This window comes from Neovison vison, chromosome 1, assembly GCF_020171115.1.
Source record: "Neovison vison isolate M4711 chromosome 1, ASM_NN_V1, whole genome shotgun sequence".
In the NCBI taxonomy this organism is placed as follows: domain Eukaryota; kingdom Metazoa; phylum Chordata; class Mammalia; order Carnivora; family Mustelidae; genus Neogale; species Neogale vison.
Genome location: NC_058091.1, coordinates 196,075,231 through 196,097,643, shown reverse-complemented (window position 1 = coordinate 196,097,643; position 22,413 = coordinate 196,075,231). Strand labels below are relative to the sequence as shown.

The 22,413-nt window shown below is 37.0% G+C and overlaps 1 pseudogene; it reads right to left on the bottom strand.

The window, feature by feature from the left end:
- Positions 1 to 18,171: 18,171 nt before the first annotated feature.
- The window catches only part of LOC122918617, a 35,619-nt pseudogene continuing 31,377 nt past the window's right edge, over positions 18,172 to 22,413 (bottom strand).

Below are 22,413 nucleotides of genomic sequence, written 5' to 3'. Positions count from 1 at the left end.
CCTCTCTGCCTATTTGCAGTCTCTCTCTCTCTCTCTCTGTCAAATAAATAAATAAGATCTTTTAAAAATTATTAAAAAAAAGAAAAGAAGCTGTCATTTCAGTAAACAACAAGTGTTGGAGAGGATGTGGAGAAAGGGGAACCCTCTATAGACTGTTGGTGAGAATGCAAGTTGGTGCAGCCACTTTGGAAAACAGTGTGGAGATTCCTTAAGAAATGAAAAATAGAGCTACCCTATGGCCTGCATTTGCACTACTGGGTATTTACCCCAAAGATACAGATGTAGTGAAAAGAAGGGCCATCTATACTCCAATGTTCATAGCAGCAATGGCAACAGTTGCCAAACTGTGGAAAGAGCCAAGATGCCCTTCAACAGATGAATGGATAAAGAAGATATGGTCCATATATACAATGGAGAATTATGCCTCCATCAGAAAGGATGAATATCCAAATTTTGTATCAAAATGGATGGGACTGGAGGAGATTATGCTGAGTGAAGTAAGTCAGGCAGAGAGTCAATTATCATATGGTTTCACTTACTTGTGGAGCATAAGGAATAACATGGAGGACATTGGGTGAAGGAGAGGAGAACTGAGTTGGGGGAAATCGGAGGGGGAGATGAACCATGAAAGACTATGGACTCTAATAAACAAATTGAGGGTTTTGGAGGGGAGCCTGGTGGGGGGTATTAAGGAGGGCACATATCACATGGAGCACTGGGTGTGGTGCATAAACAATGAATCTTGGAAAACTGAAAATATAAAATAAAAAAAAAAACAAAAAAGTATACTGTCTACATGGAACTAATGTAACACTGTGTTAACTATACTGGAAAAAAAATTAAAAAAAAATGCACTGAAAAAGTACTACAAAAAAAAAGAAGCTGTCATTTGAGCAAATATTTGAGAGATGAGAATTAATCATGCTGTTATTTAGGGAAGGAACATTTCAGGTAGAGGGAATAGAGTGCAATCAACCGAAGGTGAAGGCAGAACTACCATATTTGAGGAACACTGATTTGCCTCATTTGGGGAGAGGAGGCTTTTGAGCAAAGGAGTGGTTTTATCTGACTTAAGTGTTAACTTGTCTCTGTCTGCTCTAAGGCAGAGGGGAGCAATGGTAGAAGCAAAGAGATCAGTGAAAGAGGAATAGGTAGAAAGGGGATAGCTTGAAGTAAGAACTGTAGCAGTAGAGGTGGTAAGAAGTAGTTTGATTTTGGATTTGTTTTATAGGTAGAGAAACAAGCTATTTTAAAAGATTGGTTGTGGGATGCTGGCTGGATGGCTGAATGACAGAGAGTGAGGGGAATATCAAGGATGTCCAGGTTTTTGAGGGATGCATGGAGATTCAGGTCTGAGAGAGAAGTTGGATACTTGGTATTGTATTTGTCAAGTGAGGGATGTCTACTACATATCAAGGGAAAATGTTAATAGATATATCAGTCTGAAGTTCAAAAAGACACAAGACTAGAGAAATAAACCCTAGAAGTGAGTGTGGATAGAAAAGAAAATAGATCCAAGTACTACACTCTGGGGTAGTCCAGTCTTAAGAAGAACAAAATCCATGTGTGTGTGTGTGGGGTGGTGACAAGATCCCCTTCACAGCTGTTTGTTTACATATTGCTTGATTAACACTCGCTTTGAAAGTGAGAGAGGTTTCTCGTCGGTATAGAATAGTCTTGACACAGAATAGTTGCTCAATAAATATTTGTTAAATAAATAACAGCTAAGTAAATGAGAATGTTATGGATTTATGAAAACAATTTTGATGTTTTTCTTGCAGAATTGAAAGCTGAATCCATCTATTTATTCACAATCCATCAATCTATTTGGGATCTCATATTGAGAAACGTAGACCTCCTTTACTGGCACCAGACTGACTGCTTAGGAATTAAGTCCTGGTCTTAGTATTTGACTTGAGTCCCCCTCACCAGATAATATAGGTTTACTTTTTTTTTTTTCAGATTTTTAATTTATTTTATTATTTATTTGAGAGAGAGACAGTGAGAGAGAGCATGAAAGGCGAGAAGGTCAGAGGGAGAAGCAGACTCCCTATGGAGCTGGGAGCCCAATTCAGGACTCGATCCTGGGACTCCGGGATCATGACCTGAGATGAAGGCAATCGCCCAACCAACTGAGCCACCCAAGTGCCCTTTTAAAAAAAAAAATAGTCATATTGAAGGCAAAAATAAAACTCTCAATCATTTGTCACCGAAAAAGGTGACCCACATACATCTATTCTTCAGACTGACCAAAGGTAGACTCTAAGTTATAACCCTGTGAACTGGTGTACTCAGTCATTCTCTTTTGTCTTTTTACTATTATGAGTTAGGTGTTTGACCCAATGAAGGGAAGTGAGAGACTGATTCTGGGTTGGTGAGATCACCAGAGATTTAGTTTTTGAACTGGTGATTCCAACCAGTTTCTTTATGAAGACCATTTTAATAATTTCCCCCAAACTGAAAGACTTCCATCCCCCTCACCACCTCAGTCCTCATAGTCATTGGCAAGGGAGTTACAAGAGGTAAAATGATGTCAAATTCTTGACCAGACTTCAGGCTACAGTGAATGCCTAGATTTTGTGGTACCGTCATGATTCTCAGTCTCATAGTGGGAGATGACATCAATTTTCTGCTAAAGGCACTACCTGATTAGTTTTTAATTTTTTAAAAGACTTATTTATTTATTTATTTATTTGACAGAGAGAGAGAGAGACAACAAGAGAGGGAACACAAGCGGGGGGAGTGAGAGAGGGAGAAGTAGGTTCCCCGCTGAGCAGGGAGCCTGATGTGGGGCTCGATCAAGGACCCTGGGATCATGACCTGAGCTGAAGGCAGAGGCTTTAACCCACTGAGCCACCCAGGCACCCCTGCCTGATTAGTTCTTATAAGTTGGGAACCAGTTTCTCTGTTTATTGGGATGAGAGGCCAACCTGTGCTTTCAGACTGGCAATGCCATGCTGGTGTGTGTGGGTGCGTTGCAAATATGTATCTGTGTGACATTTAGGACACAGGCCTATGAGGGCAAGTTTGTGTCAAGAAAGATACTATTTCTGTCTTTCCTGTTTGGTGTTGTTCTAGAATTGGTGTTTTTCTAAGTTCATTTTACTAGGATCTCAAGCCATTTCTTCATAATTAGGTGGCTAAAGAATAGAGAGACCTACCTAATGAAAAATTATCTTTTATTAGAAAAGCAATGCATGTTCACTTCACTGTTTTAATAGTACACCAAGTATACAAATCTGAAACTGTTGCACTGTTCAAAGTCTGACTTTCTAGACTTCATTTATTTGTATATAAATATTTATATGCATATACTTAAAAAACACAAATGTATTGTAACTATAAATATCATTTGCTTCTTGTTTTTTTTCACTTAACAGAACTTCAAGGCACTGGGGTGTCCAGGTGGCTCCGTCAGTTAAATGTGTGCCTTTGGCTCAGGTCATGATCTTGAGGTCCTTGGGATGGGCATGTGTATAACTCTCTGCTCAGCAGGTAGTTTGCTTCTCCCTCTCCCACTGTGTGCGCTCTCTCTTGCTCACTCTCTCTCAAATAAAATCAATCAATCAATCAAATCTTAAAAAAAAAACCTCCAAAATTTCAAGGCACTGTCCTTTGTGTATATATGAATTAGACACATTGTTTTTAATAGCTATCTAATATCCCATTATAAAACAATTATTTACTAAACCCATATTTTAGGTATTAAGTTATTTATCTTATTTAAAAATTATATTTATAAAATATTTTTATATTAATAAAAATATTAATAGAAATTAAATATTTTTATTTTAATTATATTTAAAATATCATTTTAATAAACATCTTTGTATTTATACATTTACACACATTTACAAGTATGTTTGAACAATGAATTCCTAAGTTATATTATTTGATGTTTTGGTGGAAGAGTATAAATTGCAGAAAATGAGATTTAATTGAAATTTACTGTGGAGATAAATATCATCCTGAGGCACTGAGTATAACATGCAGTGGGTATTTTTACCTGCTTTTCCCTCACTTTTTGTTTTAAGGTTTTATGGCAAAACTTTAAGGTGTTTACTTTTCAGAGCTCTGCTTTCATAGTAGTACAGACTTTAAATATACTCTTGTTTTTTGTTTTGTTTTGTTTCCTTTTTTTTTTTTTTTTTTTTTTTGGTCTAGAAAGCCATGAACATACACATTGACCCATCTGGTCCTAGATCGAGGGCCACATGTTTATGTGTTTATGCTCTGCAATGTACCCCAGGCATTACCTATCTTCTTTATTGTTGTATTCTCACCATGTGTCTAGCAAAGTGTTGACAGTCACAAAATATCTGTTACTTAATTGAAAAATATAGCAAAACTGGAAAACTTCCATATGTTGTACCTAAATATTTTGCTCACAGTGAAACAAGAGTTCTAGAGCCAGGAGAAGTCTAAGTTCTTCCTAGCTACGATATAGAGCAACAAGAAAATTTAATAAATATCTAAGGAGTTAATTAATAATCGAACAATGCTATTTATATGCATTATTGCTTAATGATACTTCCTCTTTAGCTGACTTGCTTCCAATTTGAACTTTTAAACCAGTAAAGATTCACTTTAAAGTCTGTGGTCCCATTATATCTTGTGGTCACGTGTACTCCAAGGCTGCTTATCTTGCCAATGAGAACTGTGCCTGTTGAGCTATATTTGGATGGGCTGGGTAGAGATGATGACCATTTTGCTACAGTTAGTCTATTTCTTGTGTCACCATGCAATGCTGATAGCTGTGGTTATCAGCCATGCCAGCAGGAACCAAAACTCTTTATTGCACCACTTACTTTACATATTTCTCTCAAAAGTTGGCAGATAAAAATGTGGTTGAAGCATCATTACTTTTCCTTTCCGAGTAATGGCAACAAACAAAAACAAACACCTCCTTACCCTCCAGAAGCGTGGAGAAGTTAGTATCCCCTTGTATTTGTTCTTCTTTTACCTCTTCCCATTCAGGCACTCATGATAGTATAAAAATTCTTTCTATTCCTTTAATTTGTGCTAAAGCTGGGAGTAATGGTTGTCACTGATAGTAATGAGCTGTAAGCTTTTTAAGCATATGTTAAGTATACATAGCTTTGCAACACCTTTTTTTAAAACAGAGGTAAGCTATTTGTTAGTTTACATCTCTCCATGGCTCTGGAAGATGTAAACAATTGAGTCTAGAAGGGATTTTAGAAATTTGCTTCACTACATATGATCATTTCCATATAATTTTTAACCATTTTGTAAAACTTTGGGATTGTAATATTCAGAGATAATGATATAATTTTTCTCATCCCTACCTACACTGTTAAACAATACAAAGTACACTAATTCTACTGGTTTTTTGGTATAAAAATTTTACACTTCTAAATTTTGAATTGTTATTTATACTTTGTTAGTATCCAGTAGAGAAAATGGAAAGTAGTTTATGTGTAGGTATAAAATAGTGTAGCAGTCAAGCATAAAATCTCACCGGGTGCTTCAATTATTTGTTTCTTTACTCCTGTAAACCAGAGGTTAGATCCGGCCCCAGAGGTTTAGCCCTTGTGTCCCTAAAATCTGCTTAAAACCTTTTCACAAACCTAGAGTCTCTTTACCAGTTAAAAAGCAGGTTGTGTATTTATAGCCTTCATGGTCTCAGGAAATGATTCAACCTTCTCTTGAAAGTGATGCAGTGGGAAAGAAAATTCCCCTAACAATTCTGGCATTAGATTTCTGACAGACTTTAGTTTACAGAACAGAATCATAGCTATGATTAAACAATTTCAAATGTTTTCAGACCCACAACACATTGGGTATCTTTCAGAGCCAGTTATCATGTTGTCATATTTTAAAATCAAGGGAGAAATTATGAAGCCATTCGGTATTCTCTAGAGTTTTAATTAGCCATTAGTTTATCCATTAACAAACATTTCTTGAGCATCTATAATGTCTCAAGCATTATTCTAGAGGCTTAGGATATGTGAGTGCACAAAGTAGACAAAAGCCTTTTCCTTCATAAAGTATTTAGGAATTGTTTACCTTTCTTTACACGAAATAGGCAAGTAATAAAATATGTTGGAAGTTTTTAAGCGCTTTGTGAAGAAAGAGAAAAGTAGAGTAGGGTAAAGGGGAGTGGAAATGCTGGGATGTGGGAAGGGATGGTGGATAAAGAGGGCGTTGCAATTTGGAATAGTGTGATCAGAGCTGGGCTTATTATGAAGCTGACAGTTGAGCAAAGGCTTGAAGAAGTGCAAGAGGTAGCTTAAGATATTAGGGGCAGAGCATTCTAAACATGAAGACAGTTCATGCAAGGGCACTGAAGTGGGAGTGCTGGCATATCCAAGAAGCCAGTGTGGCTGGAGTAGAAATGGTGAGAGGAGAAGTTACTAAAATTGTGTTCAGAGTGGAAAGAGATGAATGGGCCATTGCAGGGACTTTGACTTTTCCTAGGAATGAGATCAAGGTTTTGGGCAAAGCAGTGACATGAACGATGTCTCTGGAGCTGCTATTCTGAGAATAGACAGCAGGGGGCTAGAATGTCCTTCTAGTCGGGACTCAAGAACAAGGAAGAGCAAGGGAGAGCTGTTAGTAGCTTGGTCCAGGGCAGTAACAGTGACAGTGTGCCAAGTAGTTGAATTCTGGATATATCTTGAAAGTAGTAGCATCTACTGAATTTCTTGATAGATGATATAAGGGAAGAGATGTGTGTAGTAGGCTCTTGTGAGACAGTATGCGCTCACTTGAGCCTACTGTGTCTGAGCTATATAAATTAGAACTAATCTTTACAATATTAATGGCACCTCTGGAGTCTTAAGGCAGACTTAGACATATGGGCACCAAATCGTATGTCTGTACATGTGCTTAGACCATGGACAGTAATTAAGCTATTAAATTTTGTATGACAGGGATTTTTTTTTAAGGTGAATATGGTCTTGATAGGAAATAAACTGTAGGATAATCCCAGAGACAGAGACATTTTTTCTTTCATTTTCCTGTTTTTGCTTGTTTATTTTGAATGAATATCACATTTTACTTTAAGTTGGATACTTACTGACTGAGAACAACCATTGGTGACTTTGATTTTTGCTTCTAAGACATTTTGGTTTAAACCAATGCCTTTGAAATCTGTATATTCTTTTTTATGTTAACCCATTGAAATACTTATTTAGCAAGTTCATTTTAGAGTCCAATTAATAGTGTCTTGTGGTTTTATAATATGAAGTCTGGCTTTATGAAAAATGATGATATATTTAATAGAAGATATTTTGTTATATGTAGTGGTAGTGATGCTTTTTACCAACTGTGCTGTGTTAAATCCTATCTTGAATATTAAGTATTTAGTCCACGTATTGCCACAATATACTCTGGTCTTGTAATCCTTTACAGACAAATTGGGTGAAATGAATGTAATACAAATCTGACCAGCCCTGGGGGTATTAATTATATTGCAGAATGAACTCAAGCTCAGATATACGTTTCCAAATTGCCCTTTTCATGGAAAGTGATTACTCAAGATTGGAAATCATATGAAATGCTGTAGTTCATTAGATTTGTTATATTATGAAAACTGATAAAAGAAAATAAGAAAATGGATTGTTTTCCATGATTCGTGGAACAATAGCACATTACTATCATTGAATTTTAAATCTTATTCTCATATGATTTAAAACTATATTTACCAGTTTAAAAATGTTTTATTTGGTAATAAAATAGACATACAGTTAAATGTATGGATATTAATTTTATAGTTAATAAACTTTGACAATTGTAAGAACCCAAATAACCATCACCCCACCATAGACCAGCACTATCCAACAGAACTTTCTGAGATGGTGATAATGTCCTGTATCTGTGCTGCCAAAGTAGTAGCCACTACACACATGTGATTTTTGAGCATTTGAGATGTAGTAGTCTGCCTCAGGAACTGAATTTTTAATATAATTTGAAGTATTTTAAATTTAATTTGTATGACCACATGTACTAGCGGTTACAGTGGTTACTAGTGATTACGGTATGGGAATGTAGGGCCCCAGATAGTTCTCAACTGGGGCTGTAGGAGAGAATTAAACCCTAAAGGTGATGGCGTATACTATTTTTAATGAATTAACTTACCTCTTGTGCATCTAGGTTGTCATTGTGCATCTCCTAATATCAGGAGAACTAGAACAATAGTCACTCAGATAATTTTATGTGAGACTTGATTCTTTCACAGCACTAAGTTGAAGAAGAGTGTCTTAAAAATTTTCCCCATTTTCTTTTCCAGTCAATACCAGCCCCAAATGACAACCATAATTCTTTTATTTATCTCCATTAACTACTTTTGCCTGTTTATAGATTTTGTATAAATGGAAATAGATACTGTATTTTCTTTTGTGACAGTCTCTGTCATTCAATATAATGTTGTATCAATAGTACATTCCTCTCTATATTGCTACATATCATGTAATATATCCATAATGTCAACATAACAAAATATATTTATCCATTCTCCAGATGTGCCCATTTTATCAGCATAAAATTTTTCAAGCATCTTCTTATTAACATTTCAAAGGCTGTATTATCTGTAATAATATCTTTGTTTCATTTTTGATGTTGGTAATATACTTAATTGGTCTTGTTAGGACATTATCAATTTATTAAAGAGACAACTTTGGTGTTCTTAATTTTCTTTATCTTTTAATATTTTACTTATTTCTGCTTCTATCTTTGTTATTCCTTCCTTTTGTTTATGTTTAAAATAAAATTCATTAAAACAAACTAATTCTATTTTTTCTCCTACCCTTTCATTTACTATATAAATTCTTAGCTATGCTTTGAAATATCAGTTCCTTCCATTTTTTTAATTGATTTTTCATATATTCATCAAACATCTGGCTACTCCATGGAAGGTACTAGGATAAGCAACAGTGAACATGATAGACATAATCCTTGCCCTTTTGCAATCATTATTTTGTTGACCAGGTGGAAATCAGAAAAGAAATTGCAAGGATGGTAGTTACCATGATGGAGAACTGCAGAAAAATCTGAGAGTTTACAACAGGGGGCTTACATAGATTGGGAAAAATCATCCTGAGGAAATGCAGCTTGAGATGAGCATGGCTGGGAGTTAGCTTGATGAAAGAGGAGCAGAGAGGAGAACACTACAGGCAGGAGGAACAGATGGGCAAGACACAGGAATGAGAAGGGGCAAGGATGAGGAGTGAAGGAAGGCCAATGTGGATGGGATGTGGAAATGAGAAGGTGTGCAGCTTGGGATGAAGCTTGAGAAAGAGATGGGGCAAGATCACATGGTCTTACAGTCCATGTGGATAATTTTAGGTTTACCTTAATTAAGGATAATGGGGAATCACTGAAAACTTCTAAGCTGAGGAAGCACATCTGGTTTGCATTTCATCACTCATTCCGGTTACTGTAGATGTATGTTGAATGTAGACAGAAGGCAAATATTTATGAATAAAGGCTAAATGGGAAGCAATTGTAGGTGAGACATGATGTGATAAGGATCAGAGTATATTCAGAATTCCTTGTGCCCCAGTAACTAGTTCCTGTTAAAATGGAACTCAAAGTGATGTAATACCATGATTTTTATAAAATGCTTTCTTTGAGCTAACACTCCTTTCAAGCCAGATACACTAGTCAGTCTATTTCTTTCATCTTATAAATATTGAATATAAAGTGCTCAAATATGAGACTAACACTTTTATTCTGTATTGTGAGAAGTCAGACTGGGGTGACTGCAAAATGTAGGTCACCTATAAAACTCAACTTTGTAAGAAGACTTCTGAAATATAAAGTAGAAGAAAAATTCTGTTCTGTGTTGACAATTGAATTGCATAATTTTTCTGACAGCTTCACTTTTACGTGGAATTTTTGAACATTTAAAATTGAAGTGGAATTGCTTCTCGGCCTTTTGGCTAAGATCAAGTGTAAAACTGAAGTGGAAAGTTTGTTGGTGTCTCAAATCTTTAATAAAAATAGTTTTTTCAAATAAGTTTTGAATGTGAATTTAAGCATTAACTTATTTTTTTAAATTGCCAAAATTCAATATTAGCACAAATTCAGTTATTCATACATATACCTAAAGTGTTGTATCTATTTCTCTCTCTCTCTGTCATCTGTTTATCTATATGCCAATTATCTTAAAAAATTATCATAAAGTTTGTCCTTAATGGTTATTTAATGATTATGCTGGCTAGAAATGAGACTTCAGCAATATATTTATATTTGAAAAGTTGTTTTTAATTTTTTGTAACTTACATTAACAATTTTTTATTTTATTTATTTATTTTTTAAACAGAAAGCCTATGAGTACCATTTAAATGACTTTTTTCCTTTTGGATATGAATGGGAAATTAAGAAAATCTAGCTCATCCTTATTTAGGACACAATGGGAGCTAAATAGATTAGGTTCTCAGTGGGATTTATCATCTTCAATACATTAAAGCACAAAGTAAATGGTCAATTTTGTCTAAGAATAAGTCAGCAGATTTTAATGTTATCAAGCTATCATTGATTACTCAGATTATAAAAGATGAATAACCTTATGATCATTCCATTTTCTAAAGATTTTTTAAAAATACATTTTGAGGAGGAGGAGTCAAGATGGCGGAGAAGTAGCAGGCTGACACTACTTCAGCTAGCAGGAGATCAGCTAGATAGCTTATCTAAAGATTGCAAACACCTGCAAATCCATCGGCAGATCGAAGAGAAGAACAGCAATTCTGGAAACAGAAAAACAACCACTTTCTGAAAGGTAGGACTGGTGGAGAAGTGAATCCAAAGCGACGGGAAGACAGACCCCGGGGGGAGGGGCCAGCTCCCGGCAAGCGGCGGGGCAACGGAGCACAAAATCAGGACTTTTAAAAGTCTGTTCCGCTGAAGGACATCGCTCCAGAGGCTAAACTGGGGCAAAGCCCACGCGGGGTCAGCGTGGCCTCAGGTCCCGCAGGGTCACAGAAGGATCGGGGATGTCTGAGTGTTGCAGAGCTTGCGGGTATCGGAACTGGGAAGCCAGCTACAGAGACAGAGCCAACAGTAAGCTCGCAGCTCGGTGTTACCTTGAACTGGCCACAGGCTCGGTGAGCTCGGAGCGCGGCCAGAGGTCAGGCAATTGGGAGTTACTGGGCGCTGTTCTCTGGGGGCGCACTGGGTAGTGGGGCCCCGGGCTCCTGGCTCCTCCGGGCTGGAGACCAGGAGGCCGCCATTTATATTCCCGTCCTCCGGAACTCTACGGAAAGCGCTCAGGGAACAAAAGCTCCTGAAAGCAAACCCGAGTGGATTACTCAGCCTGGCCCCTGGTAAGGGCAGTGCAATTCCGCCTGGGGCAAAGACACTTGAGAATCATTACAACAGGCCCCTCCCCCAGAAGATCAACAAGAAATCCTGCCAAGACCAAGTTCACCTACCAAGGAGTGCAGTTTCAATACCAAGGAGAGCAGCAGAATTCCAGAGGAGGAGAAAGCAAAGCATGGAACTCATGGCTTTCTCCCTGTGATTTTTTAGTCTTGCAGTTAATTTAATTTTTCTCTTCTTCTGCTAAATTTTTTTTTAAACTTTTACCCTTTTCTTTTTTACTGTTTTTAAACTAGTTTATCTAATATATATATATTTTCTTTTTTATACTTTTATTTATTCATTTTCTTTTTTTTAATTCTTTTTTTTTCTTTTTCTTTCTTTTTGAACCTCTTTTTATCCCCTTTCTCCCCAGTCACAATTTGGGATCTCTTCTGATTTGCTTAAAGCATATTTTCCTGGGGTTGTTGCCACCCTTTTAGTATTTTACTTGCTCCTTCATATACTCTTAGCTGGACAAAATGACAAGGTGGAAAAATTCACCACAAAAAAAAGAACAAGAGGCAGTACCGAAGGCTAGGGACCTAATCAATATAGACATTGGTAATATGTCAGATCTAGAGTTCAGAATGACAATTCTCAAGGTTCTAGCTGAGCTAGAAAAAGGCATGGAAGATATTAGAGAAACCCTCTCCGGAGATATAAAAGCCCTTTCTGGAGAAATAAAAGAACTAAAATCTAACCAAGTTGAAATAAAAAAAAGCTATTAATGAGGTGCAATCAAAAATGGAGGCTCTCACTGCTAGGATAAATGAGGCAGAAGAAAGAATTAGCGATATAGAAGACCAAATGACAGAGAATAAAGAAGCTGAGCAAAAGAGGGACAAACAGCTACTGGACCACGAGGGGAGAATTCGAGAGATAAGTGACACCATAAGATGAAACAACATTAGAATAATTTGGATTCCAGAAGAAGAAGAAAGGGAGAGGGGAGCAGAAGGTATACTGGAGAGAATTATTGGGGAGAATTTCCCCAATATGGCAAAGGGAACGAGCATCAAAATTCAGGAGGTTCAGAGAACGCCCCTCAAAATCAATAAGAATAGGCCCACACCCCGTCACCTAATAGTAAAATTTACAAGCCTTGGTGAAGAGAAAATCCTGAAAGCAGCCCGGGAAAAGAAGTCTGTAATATACAATGGTAAAAATATTAGATTGGCAGCTGACTTATCCACAGAGACCTGGTAGGCCAGAAAGATATATTCAGAGCACTAAACGAGAAAAACATGCAGCCAAGAATAATATATCCGGCTAGGCTATCATTGAAAATAGAAGGAGAGATTAAAAGCTTCCAGGACAAACAAAAACTGAAAGAATTTGCAAACACCAAACCAGCTCTACAGGAAATACTGAAAGGGGTCCTCTAGGCAAAGAGAGAGCCTACAAGTGGTAGATAAGAAAGGAACAGAGACAATATACAGTAACAGTCACCTTACAGGCAATACAATGGCACTAAATTCATATCTCTCAATAGTTACCCTGAATGTTAATGGGCTAAATGCCCCAATCAACAGACACAGGGTATCAGAATGGATAAAGAAACAAAACCCATCTATATGTTGCCTTCAAGAAACTCATTTTAAGCACGAAGACACCTCCAGATTTAAAGTGAGGGGGTTGAAAAGAATTTACCGTGCTAATGGACATCAGAAGAAAGCAGGAGTGGCAATCCTTATATCAGATCAATTAGATTTTAAGCCAAAGACTATAATAAGAGATGAGGAAGGACACTATATCATACTCAAAAGGTCTGTCCAACAAGAAGATCTAACAATTTTAAATATCTCTGCCCCCAACATGGGAGCAGCCAACTATATAAACCAATTAATAACAAAATCAAAAAAACACATCAACAATAATACAATAATAGTAGGGGACTTTAACACTCCCCTCACTGAAATGTAGATCATCCAAGCAAAAGATAAACAAGGAAATAAAGGCCTTAAATGACACACTGGACCAGATGGACATCACAGATATATTCAGAACATTTCATCCGAAAGCAACAGAATACACATTCTTCTCTAGTGCACATGGAACATTCTCCAGAATAGATCACATCCTCAGTCCTAAATCAGAACTCAACCGGTATCAAAAGATTGGGATCATTCCCTGCATATTTTCAGACCGCAATGCTCTGAAGCTAGAACTCAACCACAAGAGGAGGTTTGGAAAGAACCCAAATACATGGAGACTAAACAGCATCCTTCTAAAGAATGAATGGGTCAACAGGGAAATTAAAGAAGAATTGAAAAAAATCATGGAAACAAATGAAAATGAAAATACAACGGTTCAAAATCTTTGGGACACAACAAAGGCAGTCCTGAGAGGAAAATATATAGCAGTACAAGCCTTTCTCAAGAAACAAGAAAGGTCTCAAGTACACAACCTAACCCTACACCTAAAGGAGCTGGAGAAAGAACAAGAAAGAAACCCTATACCCAGCAGTAGAAGAGAAATTGTAAAGATCAGAGCAGAAATTAATGAAATAGAAACCAAAAAAACAATAGAACAAATCAACGAAACTAGGAGCTGGTTCTTTGAAAGAATTAATAAAATTGATAAACCCCTGGCCAGACTTATCAAAAAGAAAAGAGAAAGGACCCAAATAAATAAAATCATGAAAGAGGAGAAATCACAACTAATACCAAAGAAATACAAACTATTATAAGAACATACTATGAGCAACTCTACGCCAACAAATTTGACAATCTGGAAGAAATGGATGCATTCCTAGAAACATATAAACTGAACATATAAACACAACTGAACCAGGAAGAAATAGAAAGCCTGAACAGAACCATAACCAGTAAGGAGATTGAAACAGTCATTAAAAATCTCCAAACAAACTAAAGCCCAGGGCCAGACGGCTTCCCGGGGAATTCTACCAAACATTTAAAGAACTAATTCCTATTCTCCTGAAACTCTTCCAAAAAATAGAAATGGAAGGAAAACTTCCAAATTCATTTTATGAGGCCAGCATCACCTTGATCCCAAAACCAGACAAGGATCCCATCAAAAAAGAGAGCTATAGACCAATATCCTTGATGAACACAGATGCGAAAATTCTCACCAAAATACTAGCCAATAGGATTCAACAGTACATTAAAAGGATTATTCACCTGGGATTTATCCCAGGGCTGCAAGGTTGGTTCAACATCCGCAAATCAGTCAATGTGATACAACACATCAATAAAAGAAAGAACAAGAACCATATGATACTCTCAATAGTTGCTGAAAAAGCATTTGACAAAGTACAGCATCCCTTCCTGATCAAAACCCTTCAAAGTGTAGGGATAGAGGGCACATACCTCAATATCATCAAAGCCATCTATGAAAAACCCACTGCAAATATCATTCTCAATGGAGAAAAACTGAAAGCTTTTCCACTAAGGTCAGGAACACGGCAGGGATGTCCATTATCACCACTGCTATTCAACATAGTACTAGAAGTCCTAGCCTCAGCAATCAGACAACAAAAGGAAATTAAAGGCATCCAAATCGGCAAAGAAGAAGTCAAATTATCACTCTTCGCAGATGATATGATACTCTATGTGGAAAACCCAAAAGACTCCACTCCAAAACTGCTAGAACTTGTACAAGAATTCAGTAAAGTGTCAGGATATAAGATCAATGCACAGAAATCAGTTGCATTTCTCTACACCAACATCAAGACAGAAGAAAGAGATATTAAGGAGTCAATCCCATTTACAATTGCATCCCAAACCATCAGATACCTAGGAATAAACCTAACCAAAGAGGCTAAGAATCTATACTCAGAAAACTATAAAGTACTCATGAAGGAAATTGAGGAAGACACAAAGAAATGGAAAAATGTTCCATGCTCCTGGATTGGAAGAATAAATATTGTGAAAATGTCTATGCTACCTAAAGCAATCTACACATTTAATGCAATTCCTATCAAAGTACCATCCATCTTTTTCAAAGAAATGGAACAAATAATTCTAAAATTTATATGGAACCAGAAAAGACCTCGAATAGCCAAAGGGATATTGAAAAAGAAAGCCAAAGTTGGTGGCATCAGAATTCTGGACTTCAAGCTCTATTACAAAGCTGTCATCATCAAGACAGCATGGTACTGGCACAAAAACAGACACACAGATCAATGGAACAGAATAGAGAGCCCAGAAATAGACCCTCAACTCTATGGTCAACTCATCATTGACAAAGCAGGAAAGAATGTCTAATGGAAAAAAGACAGCCTCTTCAATAAATGGTGTTGGGAAAATTGGTTCATTTCCTTACACCACACACAAAAATAGACTCAAAATGGATGAAGGACCTCAATGTGAGAAAGGAATCCATCCAAATCCTTGAGGAGAACACAGGCAGCAACCTCTTCGACCTCAGCTGCAGCAACATCTTCCTAGGAATATCGCCAAAGGCAAGGGAAGCAAGGGTAAAAATGAACTATTGGGATTTCATCAAGATCAAAAGATTTTGCACAGCAAAGGAAACAGTTAACAAAATCAAAAGACAGCTGACAGAATGGGAGAAGATATTTGCAAATGACATATCAGATAAAGGACTAGTGTCCAAAATCTATAAAGAACTTAGCAAACTCAACAACCAAAGAACAAATAATCCAATCAAGAAATGGGCAGAGGACATGAACAGACGTTTCTGCAAAGAAGACATCCAGATGGCCAACAGACACATGAAAAAGTGCTCCATATCACTCAGCATCAGGGAAATACAAATCAAAACCACAATGAGATATCACCTCACACCAGTCAGAATGGCTAAAATCAACAGGTCAGGAAATGACAGATGCTGGCGAGGATGTGGAGAAAGGGGAACCCTCCTACACTGTTGGTGGGAATGCAAGCTGGTGCAACCACTCTGGAAAACAGCATGGAGGTTCCTCAAGATGTTGAAAATAGAACTGCCCTATGACCCAGCAATTGCACTACTGGGTATTTACCCTAAAGATACAAACGTAGTGATCCGAAGGGGCACGTGCACTCGAATGTTTATAGCAGCAATGTTCACAATAGCCAAACTATGGAAAGAACCTAGATGTCCATCAACAGATGAATGGATAAAGAAGAGGTGGTATATATACACAATGGAATCCTATGCAGCCATCAAAAGAAATGAAATCTTGCCATTTGCGACAACATGGATGGAACTAGAGCATATCATGCTTAGCGAAATAAGTCAAGCAGAGAAAGACAACTATTATATGATCTCCCTGATATGAGGAAGTGGTGATGCAACATGGGGGCTTAAGTGGGTAGGAGAAGAATAAATGAAACAAGATGGGATTGGGAGAGAATCAGACCATAAGTGACTCTTAATCTCACAAAACAAACTGAGGGTTGTTGGGGGGGGGGGTTTGGAGATGGGGGATGGGGTTATGGAAATTGGGGAGGGTATGTTCTTTGGTGAGTGCTGTGAAGTGTGTAAACCTGGCGATTCACAGACCTGTACCCCTGGGGATAAAAATATATGTTTATAAAAATAAAAAATTAAAAAAAATACATTTTGAAAGGCAGATATATTTTTAAAAGATCATGCCTACAATAAGTAAATTATGTAGTTATAGAATATTAGAAAATAGTTGATGAATAAAAAGGCACATTCTAGGAGTTCAACAGTAGAAAGAACAGAAGAGTTCTTTTTTTAAAAGATTTTATTTATTTATTTGACAGAGAGATGAAGAGAGAGCACAAGTAGGCAGAGCTATAGGCAGAGAGAGAGGAAGAAGCAGGCTCTCTGCTGAGGAGGGAGCCTGACATGGGGCTTAATCCCAGGACACTGGGATCATCACCTGAGTGGAAGGCAGCGACTTAACCAACTGAGCCACACAGGTGCCCCAGAAGAGTTCTTTTTTGGTTTGTTTTTAATATAGGAGAAAAGGGATATAGATGTATTAAAATTATTTTCATAAGTCAGAGAGAGACAAATACCATTTGATTTCACTCATACGTGGAATTTAAGAAAAAAAAAACAGATGAACACAGGGGAAGGGAAAAAAATAGAGAGGGAAGCAAACCATAAGAGACTTTTAACTATGGAGAATAGAGTTGCTGGTGGGAGGCAGTTGGGCTAAATGGGTGATGGGTATTAAGGAGGGCATTTGTATTGAGCACTGTGTGCTACGTGAAAGTAATTATTCACTAAATTCTACTCCTGAAACCAGTATTATACCACATATTAACTAACTAGAATTTAAATAAAAATTGAGGCCCCCCAAATTAATAAAGTCAATCCTCTAACTCTCTCCATTGTATTTAAGAAATAATTGTGTTTATAGAAATACCTTCAAGTTGGTTTCTACGCTTTTTGATTTTACAAACTTAATTTACTTTGTGTGGCATTCATCTAGCAAAGGTACATAAATATAAACATTAAAGTTTGACCTGTTATGTTGTGTATAGTTGCACACCTGTTTGTGTTCTAAAAAACTAAGGTTATATACCTGGGTTATTTTTTTTTAACTATACATAATCATGGAAACTAAACAGGAATTAATCAACACATTTCATTAAGTCCTGATACCCGGTAAACCTTGCCTCTGGCTGGCCATGAGTCAACGACTATGGGTTAAAGACTATAAATTCTTATTGCCATCTAAGTACCATCGGATGGATGTTTTTGTAAGTAGTTCAACTGCATTTTCCCAGCAATTCACTTGAACAACAAAAGTAATCTTTAAAGAATTAAATGGTAAAACATAGTATGCAATTAGAAAATAAACAAAATTATCTTTCAGGGGACGGTTTCTGTCAGTTGAAACAGTTAACATTGGCTTCTTTCTCCCTGCTCCAAAGCAGTCTTGTCTTTCATTGGCTTCCGAGAATGTGTTTAGTCTTGAACTGTGTAGAGGTGAAACAACAAGGCTACCAGCAGCGCTGAGATGGCTGGGATCACCCAGTTGGTCCACCTCCTGGAATTAGAAACAAGTAGTAATGAGAGTTTCTGGAGGCTTGGTTATCCTTGATCTGTCATCTGGATGAGTGGTGTATGATTGGACATTTCTTGAACATCTGTAATGGGCCCGACATCCTCAAAAATTTTCAGTCGCATCCTCTCCAGCTTGTTCCCTTAAGACTTCTTCCCCACCAGGGTGCTCCTCTGAAAGCTTGGTCAAATCATACACCTTATGGTACAGGATCAGCCAAGTGCTTTTGCTGTGGTTGTGCTTCTGGATATTTTCCAGGGAGTAGTACTTGATGGTCTGGTCCAACTGCCCAGCCCTTTCAGAACACAGCCAGCCTCAGGTATTGCAGAGACCAGACTGCCCCCACCCCCCAACCCTGGTGCAGCGGAGTATGCATCTCAGCTAGCTGGGCCCCAGACATTCCTGGCATTGTAGCCCCACACCCAGAGCCCCATTTTCTAGAAATTTTGCTGGTATTTTTTTTTTAAGATTTTATTTACTTATTTGATAGAGGTCACAAGTAGGCAGCGAGGCAGGCAGAGAGAGAGAGGGAAGTAGGCTCCCCACTGAGCAGAGAGCCTGATGTGGGGCTCAATCCCAGGATTCTGGGATCATGACCCCAGCTGAAGGCAGAGGCTTTAACCCACTGAGCCACCCAGGCGCCCCTTTTGCTGGTATTTTTAAAGAACAATTCAGAATAGCAGAATATTGACAAGTCTTATTTCAGAAGATTTTTTTGAAGATCAAATATTAAGATATTAATTGAAAATTATTTTATATTGCTTTAACATATTCAAAGTTAATGATTAGCTTACTTAAGTATTAGTGATAGTATAGCATTTATTTTTAGCATACATTTTGGATTTTGCATAACCCTTAATACAGAAACAAGCTACATCTTCTTTCTTTCTATGACTATAATGTAGAATTGCATTCCTGGAGTGTGTGATTTTATGGATATTTTCTAATTCAGTATTTCTTAAATGTCATTCTACCATAATACATTTTCACTAGTTCATAATACAGCAAAACAGGACACTTTCGTAGTCCTACTGTTTCATAGTCCTACTTCCCCTAATCATACATTTAAGAAATATCCTCTATTTTGAGATTGTATGATTTAAGAAATATGATTATATGATTAATGAAGTAGTCTCTATTTTGAGATTATGCTCTTACTGTTATGAATTTCCATAATCCTGTTACTTAGAAATTATGGTAATTATAGGTGGTGGTTGGCATAGATTTATAAGATATACTTATTTGACCAAATAAAATGTCTGTAACACTTGGTCAGACCTATAAATATTTAATTTTGGAATTTCACCAGTCCTTCAAACTTAGAGGATTAAGAACTACTAATTCAATTATTATGTAGTTCTTCAAAATCCTAAGCAAAGAAAAAAAATTCTAAAAAGCTCACCTAAAGGAAATCTGTGTTCACATAGTGATAAAAACGTAATCTGTTTGAAAACAAATGTTCAGTTCTGATTCTAGTAATTATTAACCCTCATTTTTATCTCTATCCTTAGGTAGAGTTGGTCCTCTGTACTGATGTAGTTTTTAATTAACTAATTTTTAGATTTTACTTATTTGAGAGAGAGAGAGAAACAGTGTATGAGAGAGGGGAGGGTCTGAAGGAGAAGCAGACTCCCTACTGAGTGGGGAGCCTGATGGGCTCCATCCCAGGATCCTGGGAACATAACCCAAGCTGAAGGCAGATGCTTGGGCTAATTGACAGAGCCCCCAGGTGCCTCCTGATGTAGCTATTGGTCAGACTTCTGGATTTCATTTAGGTTGATCAACTTTATTTTGAAATTTAGGTGCAGTGAATTGAACTAACGCTATTTTTCAGTCCATGGCTTATCTTTCTCATTGGTCTCTTCAAAGCTTTCTCTCTTTCCTTCTTTCTCTTTTTTCTCTCATACATCACTTTCATTTCCCCCTCTTTGAATACTAAATGTTTTTAATCTATGTATTTTAATTTTGAATATGTTCCCCCCAAGCATATTGTTCTATATGAATATATTCTCAATTAATGTAAGTAGTATTATCTTATATTTTTCATTTTCTTTCTTTTAAAATTGAGTCTTCCTTTTTGAGATTGTTCATGTTGTTAATTATACATCTAATGTAGCTTCTAACCACTGCTTACAATTCCATAGTCTGTGACAAGAACTTAGAAGATTTCTTAAACTTAAAAACCGGGAATGAGGGGCACCTGGGTGGCTCAGTGGGTTAAAGCTTCTGCCTTTGGCTCAGGTCATGATCCCAGGGTCCTAAGATAGAGCCCCGCATCGGGTTCTCTGCTCAGCAGGGAGCCTGCCTCTTCCTCTCTCTCTGCCTGCCTTTTTGCCTACTTGTGATCTCTGTCTGTCAAAAAACAAAACAAAACAAAAAAATGGGAATGATAACATTGCCTGAAATTAAATATTCTGTTCAATTAGGGACTCCTTGGACAACAGTCACTGATTGGAAGTAGAAAGCTACTTGCAAAATCCAATAATAACTGAGGTTTAATATTTAAAATATGCAAGTGACTCTTGCAAATCAACTAGAAAAATACACCCCAGGAAAAGGTAAAAATAGATTGACACAAAACTTAAAGAAGAACAAACTTAGAAAATTAAGAGGCCTGTGATAAGATGGTCATAATAATGAGTAACATAAGAAATGCTAATTAAAGAAACACTGAAGCTATGACTTTAAATCACTAGACCAGCAGACATTAGAAAGATGGATACTAGCAGCTGAGACCTGAAGGTGTAAGAATTCTATTGCACTCCTGGTGTTAGTGGAGAACAATGTAGCATGACTTATTTAGAAGAAGCGTGAGTGTAGACTCAACCATTCTACTTCTGAGTATATATCTAAGGAGAACTGAAGGGATATTCTTTGTGGAAATGTTTGTGGAGGCGAGCTGGAAGCACCCTGGATGTCTATTATCTGGGCAGGGACAGATAAACCTGGATGTCATCACTAAGACAGTGGGTACATAAAATGTGGAGGATATGGGTGTTCAAATGTCAGCCATCATAAAAGAGTTCTTTGATATTTAAAATAGTTTGTATTTTTCTGATTTTAAATTGGAAGTCCTTTAAAGTGCCTATAGGTCACATAAGAAAAGAAAAGTGCTATATGTGGGATTTAAATAAACCCAAAAGTACAAAAACCAAGCTCATAGATGGAGAGAAGAGATTGGTGGCTGCCAGAGGCCCGAGGGTGGCGGGGGTGGGGTGGTGGCAGTGGTGAAATACGTAAAAGAGGTCAAAAAGAACGAAATTCCAGTTAAAAATTAAATAAGTCGTGAGGATATAATGTACAATGTGGTGACTAAAATTAATAATACTTTATTGTATATTTGAAAGTTGCCAATAGAGTAGATCTTAGAAGTCCTTATCACATATCCCCCAATTTTTTGTAACTACGTATGGTGGTGTATGTTAACTAGGCTTATTGTGGCGATTATTTCACAATATATACAGATATCAAATAATTATGATGTATACCTGAAAGTAATAGAATGTTATATGTCAGTTATACTTAACTAAAAAAAAAGAAAGAAAATAAAAGTGCACTTTACCAAATTTTTAATGTCTGAAGGCTATAGAGTAAGGGTGTTGGTTAGGGATTCCTGTAATCTGCCCCTTATCTTCAAAAACTTTCTAAATAAGAATAAAATACATGGAACAGTACTTAATAAAGTGTAATAATAGTATTAAAAAGATTACAACTTAAGAATGCAGTCTCCTGCTGTATCTCTTTTAATCATCAAAACAGTCTTCCCTGTTGGTTCCACTTTCAACTCTTAGCTATTTTTAAATATTTACCTCCATATTTTAAAATTATGTAATCATACTATCCTCAATTTATGATTTTGAGATATATATTTAAACTTGAATATGCTATTTCGGTTTTTCTTTTTCAGGCAGTTGTTATGCTGTATTGGAACCCCGTATTCCCCATATTTCATTCTTCTTCCCCCTCTGCCACCCTGCTCCCCTACCCAGATATCCACTGTGGTGCCTGGTGTCTCTGAATCTCTCGTTCAACAGGTACAGAGAAGGCTGGTTTCTCAGGATGGTCAGTGGTGGTGGTTACAATTATTCACTTAGAGTTAGGGAGCTAATGGTAGGGGCCTCAATATTTAATGTTTCCTTTTTAGA